The following is a 20,379-nucleotide window of genomic DNA, read 5'->3' as shown; positions in this document are numbered from 1 at the left end:
CATCACATATCGTAGTCTTAGTCTTCCGCCTGTGTTTGTTAGGACAGTTCCTTTCGGTTGGTTTATAGTTTGAGAACAGTTGTATTTTGCTTACAGTTGGTTTTGTAATGTAATCACTTAAACTTATTTAATAAAGTATGTTTCTTCATTGTCTTATGATTATCATGCCTCGGGTAACCGAGATGGTGGCATCCTTATACCTGAGTGGTCCTGGTAAGGCACTTGGAGTATGGGGGTGTTACAACAAGTCTCGAATTCTCTACAAAAGTAAAGGTCATGGATCGTCCCAAGCTCGACAAAGTGGCTTGACAAAAAGGCTTTTTGGGAATGAAATGCTCAAATCATTATACACAACGGGTGGATATGACTAGTATTCAAAATTGTCCTCATTTCGCTTTCACATTTCAAAAATTTTAGATGGGGTTTGTCCCTTACGGGCTAGTGTCCTTTGCTTTCGCCAATCGCTTATTAGGCAACCGGTTAACCTCTAGACAATAGCTTTTCGGGGTGATAGTCACTCTGTCTCTGGGCGGCCGAATTCACAACCGTGTGGGGGCCCAATTCAATGGATCCCGCTCCAAAGCACATCGAAGTGGTACGCCTCCATCAAAACAATTTAAATTTCTCAACATTCAACAATTCATAACATTTGAGGTTTCCTTGGCATTAAATTACTTCCACATGACAAAATTCTTTGAAATGAGCATTTCAAGCTTATTGATAGAAAGTATTTTTGGGTTGCCTTACCACAAGGTCAATCAAGGTCACCTAGACAAGTTAACCAAGTCCACATCGCATCACGGGGTTGGATAGGTGACTCACATGCAAACCCTTGACTAGGCTTTGGGTCATGGGTCAAAAGACACTAGTATGACACTATCTAGGGTGTTTTACAACCATTCTAGTAGGCAAAGTCTTAAGTTGAACTAGTATTTGTAATGGCTTAGTTGCTCTTGTCAAAGTTCCTAATTAGGCATTTTTCAAAACTTTTATCTAAATGCAACTATATGCTATGATGCAACTAATATAAACATCCTTATGCAAGTGATTCTATCAACTAATATGACATATAAACTAAATGCAAGTCCTAAGTTTACATTGTTATACCGCATCAAACAAAATAAAGCCACATAGTCATTAACATAAAGAGGAAAAAGGAGATTGGAAAGATCATACCATGCGGTCTTCATGATCCTCATGTCTCGGATGTGGCGTAGTCAATCAATGTGAACAAGGATAGAACAAACACAATATATACAATAATATAAACAAGACTACACTACAAAGGAAATAAACACGTTTTTGGCTTTTTAATTTTTTCAATTTTTATCATTTTGGAATATAAAGTTAAGTTAAAATTCCCCATCCCCACACTAATATGGGCATTGTCCTCAATGGCCAAAATGATGGGAAATTATGCAAAGATGATGCATGATTTCTATACTAAATGCAATTTTACACTACATGATGCATGGTTTTTGTTATGACGGAGAGGATAATTTAGATTACCTCCCGTTGTGTATGCATTAACTTCCCCAAACCGAGTTAGACACTGTTGCTAATGTCCAAGGATGGGCGTAGTTCATGCACACACTATGCAATGCATGAAACTAATTTATAATTTTGGATTTTGAAAGTGGGAACAATAAAATGAGAACACCTCAATGGTACCGAGGTGTGAGTCCTCTATGGTGCTAGGACTACTCCAACAATGATCAAGAAAATAATTAAAACAAAGAGAGAAATAGACAAACCATGAGAGGGTAGGAGCCTCCAAGGCTTGCTAATCTTCCATCATATCATCACCATCATCACTTTCCTCATTAGAAGTGGTCACATTGCCACTTCCCTCTTCATTTGCTTCTTCACTTTCTTCTTCTTCACCTTGCTCATCATCTTGCTCACCATCCTTTTCTCCTTCTTCACTTGCTTCCTCATCAATGTTATCATCAACTTCTTCATTACCAACAACCTCATTGTCACCCGAAACGACCCTAGATGCACCCGGAAATAGGACTTCTCTATCCGCCCAACTGGGCAAAGGACATGATGGATCAAGTAGTCCTTGCCTAGCTAAGTGTAGGAGGGGTGGATATTGAGCCAAGTAAGCATTTTTCCGATCCTCAAAGGCTTGCTTGTGCATTGCTTGCATGAGAAGAGTCAAGTAATCATTTCTTGCTTCAACACCTTCCGGCTTGAACTCTTGGTACTCAAAAGGGTAAGGTGGTGTGACAATGGAAGAGGAGGGCATTTCAAGTTCACCCTTTTGTTGTCGGATAATATACTCGGCCTCTTTTGAAAGGGGAAGTAAATAATTTGTCCGGTGGACGCTTAGACGACAAATCTTTGAAGACAAAGTAAACGATCTAGCCTCACTAGTGAGCCATCCATACTCGGTGTCAAGAGGATTATGGGCAACCCACTTGTACTTGTGTATCATAGTATGCATATCAACAAGATGACCACCCTCCTTTGCTTTATACTTGTTATCCTTGTTGAAGTTAGGATCAAAGTATTTAGCTAGGATAGTGACTAGGCCGCCATTGACAATAACGGTAGTGCCTTTCTTCCCACAATCAATGTTGAGCCATCTATCTACCAAAAGCCTTAAAGAGTTGAAAGGCTTGGTGTGTACTCTTCCAATGTTCAAAGCTGATTCAAGAAGAATAAAATCAAGTTTGGTGAAATGGTTGGTATCTTTCCTTGCAATAATGGTGTTTCCTATGACCTTGTGCCATACCCTTATGCCCGGATGGTGGACTAAAAGAGCACGACTCGCATAAAAATCCTCAAATTTCCTCCCGGAAATTGCCTCCCAAAGAGGGTCGGGGTCATACTTTCCATAATTCTTAAAATAACTCGGTTCATCACTAAGACCCAAAATTTCACCCAATTCCCTAAAGGAAATGCGTCTACTAACATTAGCTAGACGAAACTCGAGGTTCTCCCTAGTCTCAACTTTGGTGACTTTCAAAGAACTCAAAAATTCCAAGGTAAGGGAGGGGTATGTCAATTCTTTTGATTCAAACAATTTCTTCAACCCCATTGCTTTGAAAAAGGCTCTAGTTTGCTCAAGGACACCCAACTTATCCAACGTGTCTTCACAAATAAATTTGGTGGATTGAAATGATTTCCTAGCAAACTTGGCAAAAGTATCTCTGTGGGTTTCGGAAATAAAAGTTACCTCCGAATAATGCAAAAGTTGATCAATTTCCGGAGTAGAAGATGTTGTTGCTCCCATAGAAGATTGTTGTTGTTGTTGCACTTCCAAGTTTGGGGTTGCTACCACCATAGCCAATGCTTTCTTTGCTTGAAGAGCCTTTTGCCTTTGTGAAAGTGTCTTTGGTGCCTTTGTTGCCTTTGTTGCTCCCTTAGTCCTTGCCATTGATGAATTAACCAAGAAAAGAATGAAAAATCTTCAATTTGTAGTGTACCCAAATCGATTTAAAGGTGAAAGGCTTTGCCTTTATGAATTCAAAAATCAACTCAAAGGTTGAAGATTTGGTGCTTGGTTTTGATTTTTTATTGAAAAAGGAGTGATTGATTTGTTGTTAAAAGGATGATTTGATTTGATTTTGGTGAATGTAGTTGAGGAATTTTGTTTTTGTGATGGAGAGGATGAGGGTTTTGATGTTTTTGAGTAGTGTTATGAATGAATGAATGAATGAAGGTAGGAGGGGTTTTATAAAGCCCGAAAAAATTCGAACTGCAGGGGCAATCCGTGCGGTTTCTGCTCAAGACGGCGGATTTCGCACTTTCGGGTTGGGAAAACTCGCCTAAAGACGGGCGTCTTTAAGAGAAGACGCTCGATTCGCCGACACGGGACGGGCGGATTCTTCAGAAGACGGACGGATTTCAGTCCAGGAATTTTTCTTGTTTTCCTCAGCAGAGAAGACGGGCGTCTTCCTCACAAGACGGACGGATTTTCAGAGACTGGTGGATTGCTGTTCAAGACGCCCGGATTCTCTTACAGTCAAAAATCTTTCAAAATTTCAGCTCATAGGGACGTGCGTCTTCTACCCAGTACGCTCGGATTGTCTGTAGACGGGCGGATTCTCCTGAATCCGCTCGGATTCTACCCCTTTGTACCCGGATTCAGTTCCATCCGTGTACAATGCATATCCCTTATCATTCTTCCATTCTTCTTTATATCTTGTGTTATTCATTGTGGGGGCACTACTAAGGCATGGATAGCCTAGGCAATTGCCATCCCCACACTAAGCTAGAGCACTACACATCAATTGAAATTATTAGTCCCTCCCTCACTTCTCTCAAACATGACAATTATCTTGATCAAAGTAAATAAAAATCCAAAGATGACAAAAATGCAATACAAGAATTGAAATGCGAGTTAGGGAGTTAGAAATATTTACAAATGGTGGTTTAGGGAGGACTCCACCAAACTCTCATTCTTGATGAGATGTCAAGGGGGCATGTTCAAGGTGGTGTTGATGTTGCTCAACACCTTGAAAAAGTAATCAAAAGCTTGTTCATTATTGTTATAGAGCTCTTCAATAGACTTTGGCCCTTGTTGTCGGTCTTGATCGATGGCATTACCAATGTAGGGATTAAAAATCCCTTCAAATTCATTGTCCCAAAGATCACAAACTTCATTAAGTTGATCATTGAAAATCTCTTGATTTGATGGAGACAACTCTCCCAAATTCCTTTCTTGGCCAATGAGGCCATCCTCTTCTTTTTTGATTGATTTTGATGAGCTTTGCAAGCTCTCCTTGTCATAATTCACTTGTTCTTTGAATGGAGCATCTTCAATTTTCTTCTTCCATTGGAGTTCCGATTTCTTCCTCTCATCCTTTCGGCTATAATGATCAATCATGAAACACGGTTCATGCAAACGAGGAGCTCTCATAGTCTTGTCAAGATTAAAGGTTATGCTTTCATCTCCCACTTCTAGAGTAAGCTCACCATGTTTCACATCAATCACCGCACCCGCGGTGTGTAGGAAAGGTCTTCCTAGAATGATTGGAATGTTGGAATCTTCCTCCATATCAACAATGACGAAGTCCACCGGGATGAAAAACTTCCCAATTCGCACGGGGACATCTTCCCATATCCCTAATGGTGTCTTCGTCGACCTATTGGCCATTTGGAGTGTGATGTTGGTGCATTTAAGCTCTCACATCCCCAACCTTTTACTCACCGAGTACGGCATAACACTCACACTATCCCCTAGATCACATAGGGCTTTGTTGATCGTTGTGTCGCCAATGGTACACGGTATTGAGAAGCTTCCCGGATCCTTTAGTTTTGGAGGTGAACTCCCTTGAAGTATTGCACTACTCACCTTAGTGAAGGCGATAGTCTCAAGTTTCCGGATTGACTTCTTCTTTGTGAGGATATCTTTCATGTATTTCGCATAGGCCGACACGTGATTTATTAATTCCGTGAAAGGAATTGAGACTTCCAAATTCTTCATAATTTCCATGAACTTTCCAAGTTGGTCATCAAATTTGGGCTTGGCTTGACGACTTGGAAAAGGAAGTCTAATCACAATGGGCTCCTTATCCTTGACCTTGTCTTCATTTTTCTTTGAAATTTCTTCTTTTGATGATTCTCCATCTTTGGAGTTTTGCACAATTTCTTCCTTATCACTAGCTTCCACAACTTCATCCTCAACTTGTTTCTTCGGTGCTTCATACCTTGTACCACTTCTCAAGTGAATGGCACTAACCGTTTCATGTCTTGGGGGACTACTTTGAGGTGGTAATTGCCCCTTTTGTCTTTGTGAGCTTAAATATGCTAGTTGAGTCAATTGTGTTTCCAACATCTTGGTGTGAGCTAGAATGTTGTTGATGGTGGTTTCCTTTGCTTGACTATCTTTTTGCATTTGAGTGAAAAATTCTTGTTGATTCTTTTGCATTTGGAGGACCGCTTTTTGGACATCAAAACCTTGGTCATTTTGGTAAATGTATGGATTTTGATTTTGGTAACCTTGGTTTTGATTGTAAAAGGGTCTTTGATTTTGGTTTCTCATGGGTGGTGGAGTGTATGTTGTTTGAGGGTTTTGAACATTTTGGCTTTTGTATGAGAGATTTGGGTGAAACTTGGTGTTTTCATTCTAATAGTTGGAATAAGGGTACCACTCTTGTATGCTTGGAAAGCATTCACTTGTTCATTTGTTCCCCTACATTCACTTTGCTCATGTCCCAAAGTTCCACAATTCTCACATATCCCACTTGGGATTGATGAGGATGCCGTCATGGCATTAACATGATGCTTTGGTAATTTTGAGACTTCTTCAAGTCTAGCCATAGCTTTTTCAAACTTCAAATTGATTGTGTCAATATGAGCACTAAGTTGAGCACCCAATTGAGTAACGGAGTCCACTTCATGCTTTCCTCCTCTAGTAGCCTTGCGAGGTCTACTATATTGTGAGTTATGGACCGCCATTTCCTCAATTTTGTTCCATGTTTGATTGTCATTAACTTCGGTGAACATTCCATTTGATCCCATGTTGAGAATGTTCCTTGAATCTTCATATAAACCGTTCCAAAATTGTTGTACCAAGAACCATTCGCTAAGTCCATGGTGAGGACATGAGCGACAAATTCCCTTGAACCGCTCCCAAGCTTCATACAATGATTCTTCATCCCTTTGCTTAAAACCCGTAATTTGAGCTCTTAGCATGTTAGTCTTTTCCGGTGGGTAGAATTTTTTGTAGAAAGCTAGAGCTAACTTCTTCCAAGAATCTATTCCGAGAGTGGTCTTGTCAAGGCCCTTCAACCATTGTTTCGTGGTGCCGATTAGAGAAAAAGGAAATAAGACCCATCGAATTTGGTATTGAGTCACACCGGTTTGAGAGATTGCATCACAATAGTCGCAAAAGGTTTCCATATGAGAATGAGGGTCTTCACTAGGCATCCCCCCAAATTGGCTTCTTTCGACTAATTGGATAAAGGCGGATTTGGCAATAAAATTTCCGGTTAGATGTTGTGGTGTAGGAGTACCATTGGGTAGGTTTTCCTCGGTGGGTACGGAATGTGACGAGAATTTAGGCATCGTAGGTTGATTTTGTGGGGTATTGTGTAATGGGTTCTCCTCTCCTTCTATTGCGAAAGGGTTGATGAACTCAATAGTTGGTTGAACAACCTCACTAATACCTCTCAAATTCCTCCTAGCAAATCTCCTATTGTTCGTCAAGGTTCTTTCAATTTCACGGTCAAAAGGTAACAAATCACCTTGTGACCTTCTAGACATGCAAAATATCAAACAACTCGAAAACAATTAGAACAAACCTTGAGGAGTTTTACTTCCCCAAGGCGAAGTAAGACACAACTAATAACAATAAAAGGAAATCTAAATCAAGTAAACACCGTCCCCGGCAACGGCGCCATTTTTGATCGGTCCGTTTCGTGTTCACAATTTAAGGTGTAGTCGTTGGGTCACGTCCGAATCAAAACACAATTTATAGCTTCACAAACAACTCTACAATTAGTAAAGAGGCAAGTAAAGGTCGGATCCCAAGGGACGGGTATTGAAATGAGATTTCTATTGCAACTAGTGGTGTCTTAGGGGTGTCACAAATTGGGTTGATGTAGAAGGTCACTAAACTAAAATATCAATTGAAATAAACAACCAAGATGAATTAAAGGGTTATAAACAATTGATTAAAAAGCACTAGGGTGTCATGGGGTCATAGGGGAATCATGGGAATTGATCATACAAACATGTTCTCAAATTATAAGCAAGCAATTATTATTGTGATGGATTGAGTTGGGTTATGTCTTACAATCCTAGGAAAGTTTGGGTCCCGGAGCCGAATCGATTAGATTGTACAACACCTACAAGTCGACTTAGTCTTCCCTACTCAACAACATGCATGGTCTAATGAGACTCGAGTTGGGTTATGTCTTACAAGTCTCATTAAAAAGATAGGAGATGGTGGTAAATGCAAGGATTCATAGGCTTAGCATTTCATCAAATATAACATGTGCATGAGTTGAGATCAAAACAAGCAAGCAAATAAAACATGAAAGCATATTAATTTAAGCATGAATCATTCCCCATGTTGGTTTCCCCTAATCACCCATTAACCCTAGCTAAGAGACTACTCACTCATTATCATGTTGATCATGCTAGCAAGGTTGTCAATCATACCAACAAAATGAAACATGATGAATAAATGAAAGTAATTAACAATAATTAAAAAGGGATTAAGAGAATTATACCTACTAATGATTCCAATATTAAAGCAAAGATAAAAGAAGTACTTGATGCTTGATTGAGAGGTTGTCAATCTCCCAATAATAACCCAAATAATCTTCAATTACCCAAGATAAAGGATGAACAAAAGAGAGATTAAGGAAGTAAAACTTGTATTAGAACTTGATTAATTGTTGATTACAAAATTAAAGAGAGATTTGATTGATATTAACTACTCTAAGAATTGATAAGAAGAACATGCTCTTCTAATTAGACTAATGGGGTATTTATAGTGGAGATTAGGGGGATGCATTAGGGTTAACTAAGGGCTAAACTAGTAATTACACTTTTTAGATTGAGCAGGGAGGAGCCGGTATTTTTCGAAGGAAGGGCTTCTTTATTTGTAGCTTGGAGAAGACGAAATTGCGCTGTGCTGGAATCCGAGCGGATTAGAGTCGGGACAGGCAGATTCTGGCGGTGGAACACGAGCGGATTCAGGAGACTCCGGGCGGATTGTGGCAGGGCTAACCCGAGCGTCTTGTGATGAAACCGCACGGATTGTGCAGGTGGAGGACGGCCGGATTGTAGTCAATCCGCACGGATTGTTCTTCAGCAAGATTTCTTCTTCTTTTCTTCCCTTTTCTTCATAAATTTCTTTGGGGATTTCCTTGGGGACTCAAGGATCCTTTCTCAACATTGCTCATATACTATAATATGTACAAAGGCCTTCTAATCTTGTCTCTCCTTGATGCTTGGTCATTGAATTCGATCAATTTAGTCTCGTTTTGCCATGAAAATGCAAGATTCTTACTCCTTTCCTACCAAGGGATGAAAATCTCAAAGAATATGCAAAACAAAGAACTAAAGATAAGAAATGACCCAAATATGCACTAAAAAGCATGGGAACAAGGCTAATTCGGGGGCTAAATATGCGCTAATTATGGTCACATCAATTGCTCACCTTCTCCTTCATCCTTTCACCTTGTAAGTTGAGATCTACCCTTTTTCAAGTCTTACGAACCCTGACTTTTGGGGGTTTTGTAGTGGGTTGATTAATTAGCAATTATTGTTAATATATGGGTAATTAGTGGGTAATAATAAGAAGTTTTGTGTTGTATTATAGTATAGGGTGATTTGTGATAGTTATTATGTTATTTATGTAGGATGAGACGATTTTATGAGATGGATATTTGGTGATTTTGACTAGCTTATGGATTATGCTAAAAGGTAGGTTAATCCTACTCGGTTTCAATAAGTTTGGATGGTTGCATTTGTCATTATTATGTTGTCATTTCATTATAACGTGATTGTTGTGGTTAGTCATTAGTGGTCTCATGTTGTTGTTGAGAATCCATGGTAACATGATAATGAGTAATTAATGTTTGTTGGTAATTGAGGATTTAGGTGAGTCTCATATGTGTTGGTGATGCATTATAACATGATATTGGATTATGATGACTCAAGGAGTCGATATTTGACATATAAAGTGGTACCTTGCATTTATTATGTTTATCATGTGTATTGGAGGATATGACGGCTTGTGATTGATTGGTTGTTGTTGAGGAGACGGAAGGCGGTTGGGAGACCGTCTTCCACTTGGGTCGCCTCTTCGAGCTTCCCACTCCAAGAGGGATGTGCACATTAATGACTTGAGTTACGGAGGGACTCGTGTGGTTGAGGCACGATGTCTAGTAGGGGACCCGGTTGACTTTCGGACCCGGTACGTCTGGGCGTGTCCCGTACCTTTGTGTGAGGTGTGCTGTCTTGGGTGTGTCCCTGGCACCAGTGGTTGTAGGTATGTCTGGGCGTGTCCCGGTACCGATGTGGTTGGGGGTATGTCTGGGAGTGTCCCAGTACCGGCATGGTGATTTGTAGATACCCAGTACCCGTCGAGTCTCCAACAAACACTTGATGATTATCGGACTACAACATGCTTAGGAATCGCAGCGTTTAATTGACAGTTTTGTATAACTATACGTCAGAAAACTCAAAACGATTTCGAAAACAAAATATTTCAAAACTTTTCAAAAGTACCTGTAGTGTTTAATGCACGACGACGGGGTCGCAATGACACTATTTAGAGTCAAAACCGACACCGGACCAAAAACCGACTTAAAAATTCAAATCCCGAGTCCAACAACGAGTCAAACCGAGTCAAACATAAAAAAAAAAACCTCTCAAAAATTCCATGTTAAGTATTCCCGGAATACTTAAATGGTCAAGTACAAATCATGTCATCCAAAATATAGGATAGAACAAATCATGATTTCAATTATGTGATAGTGACAAGACAGCTCGAAGACCCGCGAAATGGTTCGCGCCTCTTCGAGTAGCCTATGCGGCCACGTCGCTCAAAACGCACACAACCACCCATTTTCCAATAAATACCCCTCAAATGCCACCATTTGAAGGTACGCGAGTGTCCGCCCCATCATCTCTCCCTTAAAATTCTCGACTCGACTTCTTAAGTCACAAACCGACACGTATTTTCGACCTACCGATCGAAAATACAAGCCATACACATTGTTTGGTACCGTCATCGTGCATTAAATCACTTGACCGACCATCTCGACCAACTACACCATCAAAAAACTTAAACAAAACCACTCTTTACATTGCTAAAACGGTTTTCAACCGAGTTTTCCGACCTAACAAGTTGTTACACTTTCGTCGATTTCTCGTCTCAAGCCTAGCATGTAAGTATGAGGGTGTAAAAATCCTCTTCTTCCATGTTTTTCATCTGTTTTATGACTATAACATGCATAACATAGTTCAAACATAGGTTAGATGAGCCAAAACTGAATTTTGGCCCGAGACAGGGGCTGCTTGCATAGCAGAGAGGCTCGCACCTCAATGCCCTCTAAGGCCTTAATCCAACCGTGTTTGCTCTCATCTTTCCTCTTTAGTTCATTTCCTATTTGCAATCGGTTTTTACCATTTCAAATATTTCAAATCATTTTCATGATAAAGTTTTAAACATAAAACATTTTCACCCTTGGCTCCTCATATCATGGCGGTTTAATCCGTGTTTTGGTGATAATATTTGGTTAATTATATTTTATTTAAAACCTTTTATTTCATTTTTACATTTCAAAACAAACATATAGTCATAAACACAAAGTCATCCTTGGTTCCATATACCATGTCGGTTTAAACCCGAGTACGATGATAAAACTTGACTAATTACAAACAAATGAACTTAATACAATTAGTTCATAATCATTTTTCAAAACTATTCATGTCAAGCTTGCAAAACCGAACCCGACATCGAATATTGTCAATACAATGACGATTATTCAAGTCTCGTTCCTCATATCGACATCAAAGCGGTCTAAACGACCTTTTCAAACCAAGACGGGATCAAACATTCTCTTTCCAAACCATTTTACATACATTTTAACAGTCAAAAGACGTCCCTTGGACAGTCTGGTGACCCGCGCCTAAACAGGCCAACCATTTTCAAGTTTTCAAACCAGGACAGGCCTGCTTGCATCGCCTGACGACTCGCGCCTCAATAGGCTGCCTGATGCACACCCTGTTTCCTTTCCGGCACTCGTCTAGGAAGATCCCGACTTCGGTTAACCCGAATACAGGACGGATCAGATGAAAAATCTGCCTCTTTTACATTGTATTTGCAAAACGCCTTTCTAAGACAAACGGATCACGTTATGCACCATAAACCTAACTCGGTAAATGATTGTTTAATTTCCATGTTGCATGCAAATCAACACTAAATCCAACTTGACATCAATTACTTGATATTTGGATAAACAACCGACATAGAAAGCTCACATTTTAGGTACAAACTTGTGGATGCGCATTCATGCATTTACCCGTTTTATCAACTTTTGCATTTAACCAACCAAGATCGATCAGAGAGAGGCGCTCCGCGGCGGGATTGGGTGTCCAATTAAAGGGCTTCCCAATACGTACCTTCACCTCTTACTCCAAAACTTTGGATAGTGGACGACCTTATCCAGGGCGTACGAGAGTCATTCGAGAGATAGGATGCTAAAGAGGGACGACTCCTTATCTTTAGTACCTATGTCAAACACCGCTTTTTGCCTTGGTTGACCTAGGTATAAAGTGGATTAGAACGGGTTCCAAGCATCCCACAAATGCTTGGTGGCGACTCCGAACATCTATTGTATCATTTCGAGACCCTTGCCGAGATGAAATCGACCAATCTAAAACGATCCGATCGAAAGCATTTTTACGCCACCGAGCGTGGCTTTCAAAAGACCGCTATGCATCCACGTATTGGCTTGGCGCGTAGGTGAAATGTCCACAGATTGGCGTCTCCACTGGGGAAAAACTAGGACACTTGTGTCTTTGTGATCCCTAGATGGTGAGACTCGAACGAGGTCTTGGTTGAAATGCATTAATTGATATGACGGTCATAAGTCGGGTTCCTTGTCTGGGCCCATAACCTAACCTTTTTCAACCAATTAGCTCGTCTCGTCGGCGTGAGTTTTCTCATCCCCGCGTTTCGAATCATGATTGAGTCAAGCATACCGTTAACGTTACACATTTCTGTTTCATCAAAGATCTTTTATTTACTTCGAGAACGAGGCTAGGGCACCCTCCTTACACATTTTGTTTGTATTGGTATCCCTCTCGAAAATCGGGGTTTGATCGCTTGGTGTGTAACCCACCCTTTTAAGCCAAAACTCGTGTCACCATTATGCATAATATAATGAAACTGCGAGTGATTATGTGTTATGTGATCATAAGTCCTTGCGTGTCATTTCAAAATTTCAAAAACCACTTTTGCGCCGTTATAATAGCCGTGTCAAACCTCGGTCTTTCGCCGACCGTTGCATTTCAAAAACACGCCTTTTTTAGGCCGTCGCAATGACGATTTTCAAACCCGGTTTTTTACAACCATTTCAAAAGAAAACAGGCCTTCCTTGGCCGTCGTTGATAGGTTCATATACCTATTATTAGACTCTTCTAATAGTAAACTAATTAACATATTAATATGAGTTCATTAGATCTAGTGCATGCATAACTAAATAAGATATAAAATAAGAAAAACAATGTTCCTTACATTGTTATATGGCTCGAAATAAGGGCACAAATAAGGTCACCTTCCTTATTTGTTCTTGAGCTTAAATGTAATGGATGATCCTCCTTAATCCCAAGTATTGAGATCCTCCTCTTAATTGCACCCAAAACAAATCTCTTAAACTAACTAGATTAATATACTAGTATCCTTAAAATAATTCTAATAATATTCTTTATTACTACACTAGTAATCTTATATTGAAATTAGAATCTTGAATGAACAATTTTTGAGGTTTCTAAAACCATTTAGAAAGATATATTTTGAGAGGATGAATAATAATGATATGTAAAATTGTATCATATAAAAATAGAGAACAAACTCTCTATTTGTTTAAGGGGAGCCGGTTGTGACGAAGAGGAAGACCAGTGCATGGACCTTCCCTTTTTCCTTTTGTTCTTCACAAGGATTGTAGGTGTAAGAATAGGTTATAGGGTACTCATCATATTTGCCATACAATATAAACAAATACAAACAAACCCATTTCCGACTACCAAAAACCAGTGCCCTTCCTTAAAATGGACTTCCATTTTATTTTGTCAATTGTCATACAATGTGTCACATGTAGTATGTAACATGTTATTAATTAATTTAATGCATATTTATCAAATAAATATCATTATGTACATTAATTAAATTACATATAACAAATTGTCTAGTGATTCTTGATCACATAAATAAAATGGGTCATATAATTATAATTCACAACATATTGTAATTATAATTAACCATTCATTCTTATCTCAATTGTTTTATAAACAATAATCAATTTTAGTAATAAGATATTTTAATTACTAAAATAAATCTTATTTAATCAAATTACAATAAGATATAAATATTCTTTCTCACAAATAAATTGTTCAATTTTAAGGAATTGATTAACTTGTATCGTGATACAATTAATCAACTTGTCTATTAAGGGAATTGCCCTATAGGTGTGACCTTAAGGGATCAACTGATCACCACCGTCAAACGACAGTAATGTCAAACTCTAGTTAGCCAATCATTACTGATTAATGTTGATCAGTTGACTATATAAATGAATCATCCCTTACGTATTCTTAATTTGAGATTTAAACATGTGATCGCACTATTGTTGAGGACACATATACTCCAACAATCTTTCACTTGTCCGAGACAAGTGTGCGTCACCAATTCTTTTATCCTATTACAATCTCCCACTAAATGCAAGGTGTCGTGCAGGTCGTACTTGCATCTGATCATATCTTGAGTGGTTTCCTTGATCTGGAGAGTAACTGTCTGACTGGAATTATCTACCGTAGATACCTTCTGAGCGTGTGGCCACGCATTTTCAGTTCACTACTCCTCGAGTGGCCCTGAGATTTTAAATAACCCTGACAAGGGGGTGGACAATTCCTATCGCACTATTCCCTTCGTATAGCCACAGTTCATCATGACCCAAAATACACTAATTTGACCTTAGTTACGACAGTCGTAGAGAATAAATCAAAGCCATTTAGAAATTTGTACCAACTTGGGCGAACAGTCTCTAGTCAAAAGAATTGACTAATAAGAATACTATAGTAGCTCTTGCCACGACCAGGCTTTATGAATTTTCAGAACTCTATAAGCGGTCAGTGCCCGACAGAGTGTCCCATACAGTCTGTCTATGTGATCGACTAGTCATCTCGTATGACCCTATGGCACTTGAACTTGCCATCAATCGCATCACACTCTAGTCACTTCGAGACGTCACCTCCTATAAATAACTAGGGGCGCATACTATGTCAATCCAGTTCACTTCAATGGGGTTCAATATTGTCTTACCAACCCATTTGGATATAACAAAGTAATGGACGAGTTTAAAAAAACTCAAACGATAAATGCGATTATCATATATGAATAGTCAATACACTATTACTACTTCATATCTTATAATCTATAGTGTACATTTTACACTAATTGAATTGCAATAAAAGCTTGGTAAATGGATATACCATGTATCCATACATTCCAACTTTATTAATTGCTATTTTCTTCTATTCAATGTTATTTCTAATAACATGAATTTATCTAAGTATTTGTCTAGTCTTCTTACTAGACTTGGGCTCTTGTACTTGGAAGATGCTCCCACTGTTATCATATAACTTGTGATAAAGTCTTTGGTAGAGGGATTTACTCTCATTACCTACATTGATCATCTTATCACAATGTACTTGATTCTGTTTGTAGAACTTGCAATGGTTGAAACTAAAACATTTCTCTAGTCTTTTACTCCTAAGTCAATAAAATCAGCCTAGGATTTTGATAAATCTTTATAGGTTTGGAAACTAAAGTTTGTGTAACCCTTCAACACACAACTTAGTATGTCATCCAAACATAAGAACGAATCCTCAATTCTCCTCAAGAATCTTAAGGATGTTCTTTAAGGCTTTCAAAAGACCATTATTCGAATTAACTTGTTATTGACTTATTATGCTCCAAGCATATGATTCATCACGTCATGTGCATATAATGGCATACATGATCGTCCTAGTGGCGGAAACATTAGAAATCGATTTCATGTGATCAACTGTGACACCCCGCGATAAAACGGAAAATATAACTAATAAATTGAAGCGAAAATTTATGATATTTTAAAAACTTTTAAAATTACTAGTTAAAGAATAGCATGGGGGTGCCACTAATGAAATGAAACAAATATTAAAAACTCTTAAAATTACTAGTTAAAGAATAGCACGGGGGTGCCACTAATGAAATGAAACAAATAAAACAATAGACAAAGTGTTTCTAAACTAGCAACTAAGGTCCAAGGGTTTAGTTCTCGCTAGCCCACACGTCTTCCCCACGTAAGCATCTTCACCACCTGTCATTCATGTAAACATGAACGCCACAGTCAATGGGGAGTAACTCAAGGTTCTCCCAGCCACAATATGTCGAAACGAACATAACAAAGAACATAAACAAACAATCATATTAGATAAGACATGAGTGAATCGAATAATAACTAAACATGGGATCATACGTGTTTAAACCAACAAGGATAAAAGAAATGATGGAATAAACAAGTAAGGCATAAGCAACAATAAATAAATGGAGAAGGAAGACAAGGAAACACACACGACCATTTAGCCATGAGCACGTATTTCAAGAAGATATGACCAAAGTAACCATCCAAATAATGCAAGACATTTATCACTCTTAGACTATAATTTCCCTGGGTAGGACTACGATAATAATACGGTCCTAGTCTAAATCTGCAGATTCTCGGGTGTACATCCCGATTCGACGTGCGCCAGCACAGCACGCACCCAAGATTCGACTACTAATAGAGATCGAGTACCCCAATCGCCAGAACAGCACGAAAGTGTCGGAAAGACTAAGATAAGACTCACTTGCCAGCACAGAACAAGTGGCCAAAAACCATACTTGCCCGAACATCACAAGTAGGCCAAACCCGTACTTGCCAGAACAGCACAAGTAGGGGGAAAATGCATGTTAAGCACATACGATGGTATTATGGCATTTCCACAAGAATACGACTCACAAGTGTAAAACCAACTCAAAGAGTAGACGGAGTATCCGACTCAGAGGCTACCTTTAAAGCATGTCCGAGATACCACACACAAGACTACATCCTAGACTCCAACCTCCTGGTAGGACGACGATCATATCGCAACTAGAGGGCCTATGGCTCACCCCTAGTATCCGATAGGACCAAGACTCGGGGACGGAATTATTAATGTCACATTCATACTTATGGCTTGCATCTCACCATGAGTACGGATGGGAACATCAATCCCGACGATCATATCGCAACTAGAGGGCTTATAGCTCACCTCTAGTATCCGATAGGACCGAGACTCTCACAACAGAACAATATAAGACATTATCAAGGATACGATTCTTACAAGTACTTATTTATAATGAATATCCCATTTTTGTATTATATTATTAAATATTCCACTTTATAATTTAACATGCCGATTAAATAAAATATAATAAATGATAATGAATAATTTACGTTATATGACATACGGGGTGGAAATTTAAATAAATCAAATATCCCGAAGTGGACACTGAAAGTACCATAATAAGTGTGGCCCAAGCATAAGATATATGTACACATGTACAAACCCAATGAAAGAAACATGCAAGCCCAACACTTAGGGTGTAATGATTCCATTTAAAACAATAAGGTGAGCCCAAAAACTAAGGAGTAGTGAGCCCATCCAATAAACAAGGGTGAGCCCAATGACTAAATAATGAGTCCAACAAAGTAAACACGAAAAATAACGATATTTAACGAGTCACGTTATAAAATTCGAGACGGGAATTTAATCATATTTAAATAGACCCGTCTAGCGCCAAAACAATTTATAAACATGACTAGCCCAAAATTACCAAATATAGCTAGCCCATTTACTAAAATCAAATGAGCCCAACAAACTAAATATGTGAAAGCAGGATATTAACGAATTATCGTTATATAAAATACGAGACGGTTATTTAATTATATTTTAAATAACCCGACTCAAAATCAATCCCCGTCACTACCCATAACCAGCTTCCCATACCCGCCCAACTCAGTCTCAAACCCTCACCCAAACAGTCACCAATACTTCACCTAATTGATCACCCAATCCCATCCACTATAACCAGCCAAGCCCTCCACCACCACCGTGTGACATCACCACCAATTCTACAGAAACAGACGGTAGACAGGCCCCCGAAAACGGCTCAACCAAAACCATTTTTCACGGTTTTAAGTTTATTTGTGACCGTATTAAGACGAAATTTTAAGCATGGAAAAGATAGTATTCATCCAAACAAATTAGCCAACATGATTACCCACTTCACCAAGAATACAAAGGTACCAACTTTTCTCAAAATGGATAAGTAAAACTCGAATGAAACCGTCTCAAAACTGCACCACATTCACGACCCAAACAGATAACGCGACTCCCATATTACTCCCCTTTAACGCATAAAAACAGCCATTTCCAACATTAATGCGAGATGGAAATTACCATAAAAAGAGAAAAAGATGTAAAGGACCAAGCTTTAACAGAAAAAGAACATATAAAACGATACAAGAGACGAAAAATTCGACATTTGTCGAGTAACCTATCACTGTTACCTTACTCCTCGAATTTCCGAGTAAGAACGCCCAAAACACGAGCCTTTCTTCAGTCTTCAAGGTCTTCAACTAAAAAGGAGGAAAAACGAGTTGTTTGAGTCACCAAAACCGAGTTTGTCATAAAATGCCCATTTCGAAAATTCAACAAAATTAAAGCTTTCTTACCTTAAAAGAATGAGGAAGGAACGAGGAAGGTAATGGCGTGAAAATTATGAAATTTGGTTGAGAAATGAAGGCGGGATCGGAGTTTGAAGGGTCGACTAAAAATGGCGTGTACGGTCTGTGTTTTGGTTGCTGCTGTTTGTTTTTGTTGTGCAGGTGGAAAAGGAAGAAGAAAGGGGAGTGTGGGGATGGGGACACGGGATACAACAACAACAATAAATAATAACAATAATAATATAATATATAATAATAAAATATAATAATAATAATAATATACTAATAATAATAATAATAATAATAATAATAATAATAATAATAATAATAATAATAATAATAATAATAATAATAATAATAAGAGGTTTTTAAAGGTAGGGTGTAAGGGGTAGGTGAGCGTGTTGTCAAATTCTGGTTGGTCCGGATTAAAGTGGGTACAAAGTGAAATGTGACGGTCTATAGCTAGACGGAATAATGTCTCGAGTTTTTTTAACTTGAGACGGAAACTAATATTATTACTGTCACTATTATTACTATCTGACCAAAAATACGTATACATTTATTCTTATATAATTTACGCCTCAAAAATATAATTTAATAATACGTAATTTTATATAAATGAGCTTTTATATATTACTTTTATAAAAATCGTGTTTGACATAAAATTAAATAAATTAAATAATTCAAAAACATATAATAAAGTGATTAAACGGTTTAATAAATTTTAAATGTCAAAATGGGAAATTCGCGGGTGTTACATTAACAACTTATTTAGGTTTAGTGAATGACTATGACTCTATCATAGTAATTCCACTTTCATCAATATGAACAACCTACTCAACCTTGTTGATGTTAAATATATGAAAGAACTTATCATCATAAGGCTCTCAACTCTATGCCAATATTCTCTCAAATTTAACACATAGATTCGGAAATCTAGAATACATTACACCTTTTCCTAGTCTCCCAATCACTCTTTCACAGAAGAGAGCACTGGTACATTATTCTCAATAAGTAATATGTTATCAACATATAAGACATGGAAAAATAATTCTGGCTCCCACTTAACTTCATGCATAAACATGATTCTTCAACAATGTGAATTAAATCATTCTCAATTATCACATGAACGAAAAGTTTGACTATTACAATCCTTTGATGCTTGCTTAAGACCATTCTAGGATTGCTTAAGTAAGCTTTGCATAATATGTTAGGATTCTTAGATCTTTATCTAAGGTTTTGTGTTCCGTACACATCCTTCTCTAAATTCTCATTTTAGAAAAGCGAATTTTTAATATCATTTGCCATTCATGAAAATATGGCAATTCCTAACATGATTAAATCATGATTTATCTTAATTAACATCTTCATGTCAATCTATGATCTTAGGTACTCTAAAGCTCTATTTACTTTAAAGAGACCATCGCCTTAAAGTAAATCTACTCTTGAGTAAAACTTTTGGATTGTAATGTTATAGCTTGTTTGCAACTAAGTTGATTTGGGACTAGGTCATAATTCCATTACTTTCGAAAAGTAACTCATTAACAATAAGACATGTCTACTTTACTCCTACTCTATCTCAATAGATTATAGTTCCATTACTTTCAAAAAGTAACATATGAACTATAAGACATGTTTGTGACGATCTACTCCCACTCTATCTCTTAGAAATACATCTATCTTCTTAAGAGATAGCTTTGTGAGTTACAAAAATATATGGTGAAGTAATAGAAGTTTGTCTAGATTGACGTGTTAGCTCATAAAAAGACCAACTCTATTATGGCAGTTTGATTCATGTAATATGCAAATCTGATCCATGTCATTTGTTAAATAGACTTGCTATTTTAAGTAACGTGTCCATTTTGGATCGCAAATCCCCAAAAATGAGTTCGAC

At 38.0% G+C, this 20,379-nt stretch overlaps 1 non-coding gene across 1 annotated transcript; it reads left to right on the top strand.

The window, feature by feature from the left end:
* The first annotated feature begins 6,541 nt into the window (after nucleotides 1–6,541).
* LOC141634667 (small nucleolar RNA R71) lies at nucleotides 6,542–6,648 on the top strand. Its single transcript, XR_012539392.1, has one exon. It is a non-coding gene; the product is annotated as a small nucleolar RNA R71 (small nucleolar RNA).
* Nucleotides 6,649–20,379: the final 13,731 nt, after the last annotated feature.

This window comes from Silene latifolia, chromosome Y (assembly GCF_048544455.1).
Source record: "Silene latifolia isolate original U9 population chromosome Y, ASM4854445v1, whole genome shotgun sequence".
Classification (NCBI taxonomy): Eukaryota; Viridiplantae; Streptophyta; class Magnoliopsida; order Caryophyllales; family Caryophyllaceae; genus Silene; species Silene latifolia.
Note: the sequence above shows the minus strand (reverse complement) of the source record. Positions and strands in the feature narration are given on the sequence as shown.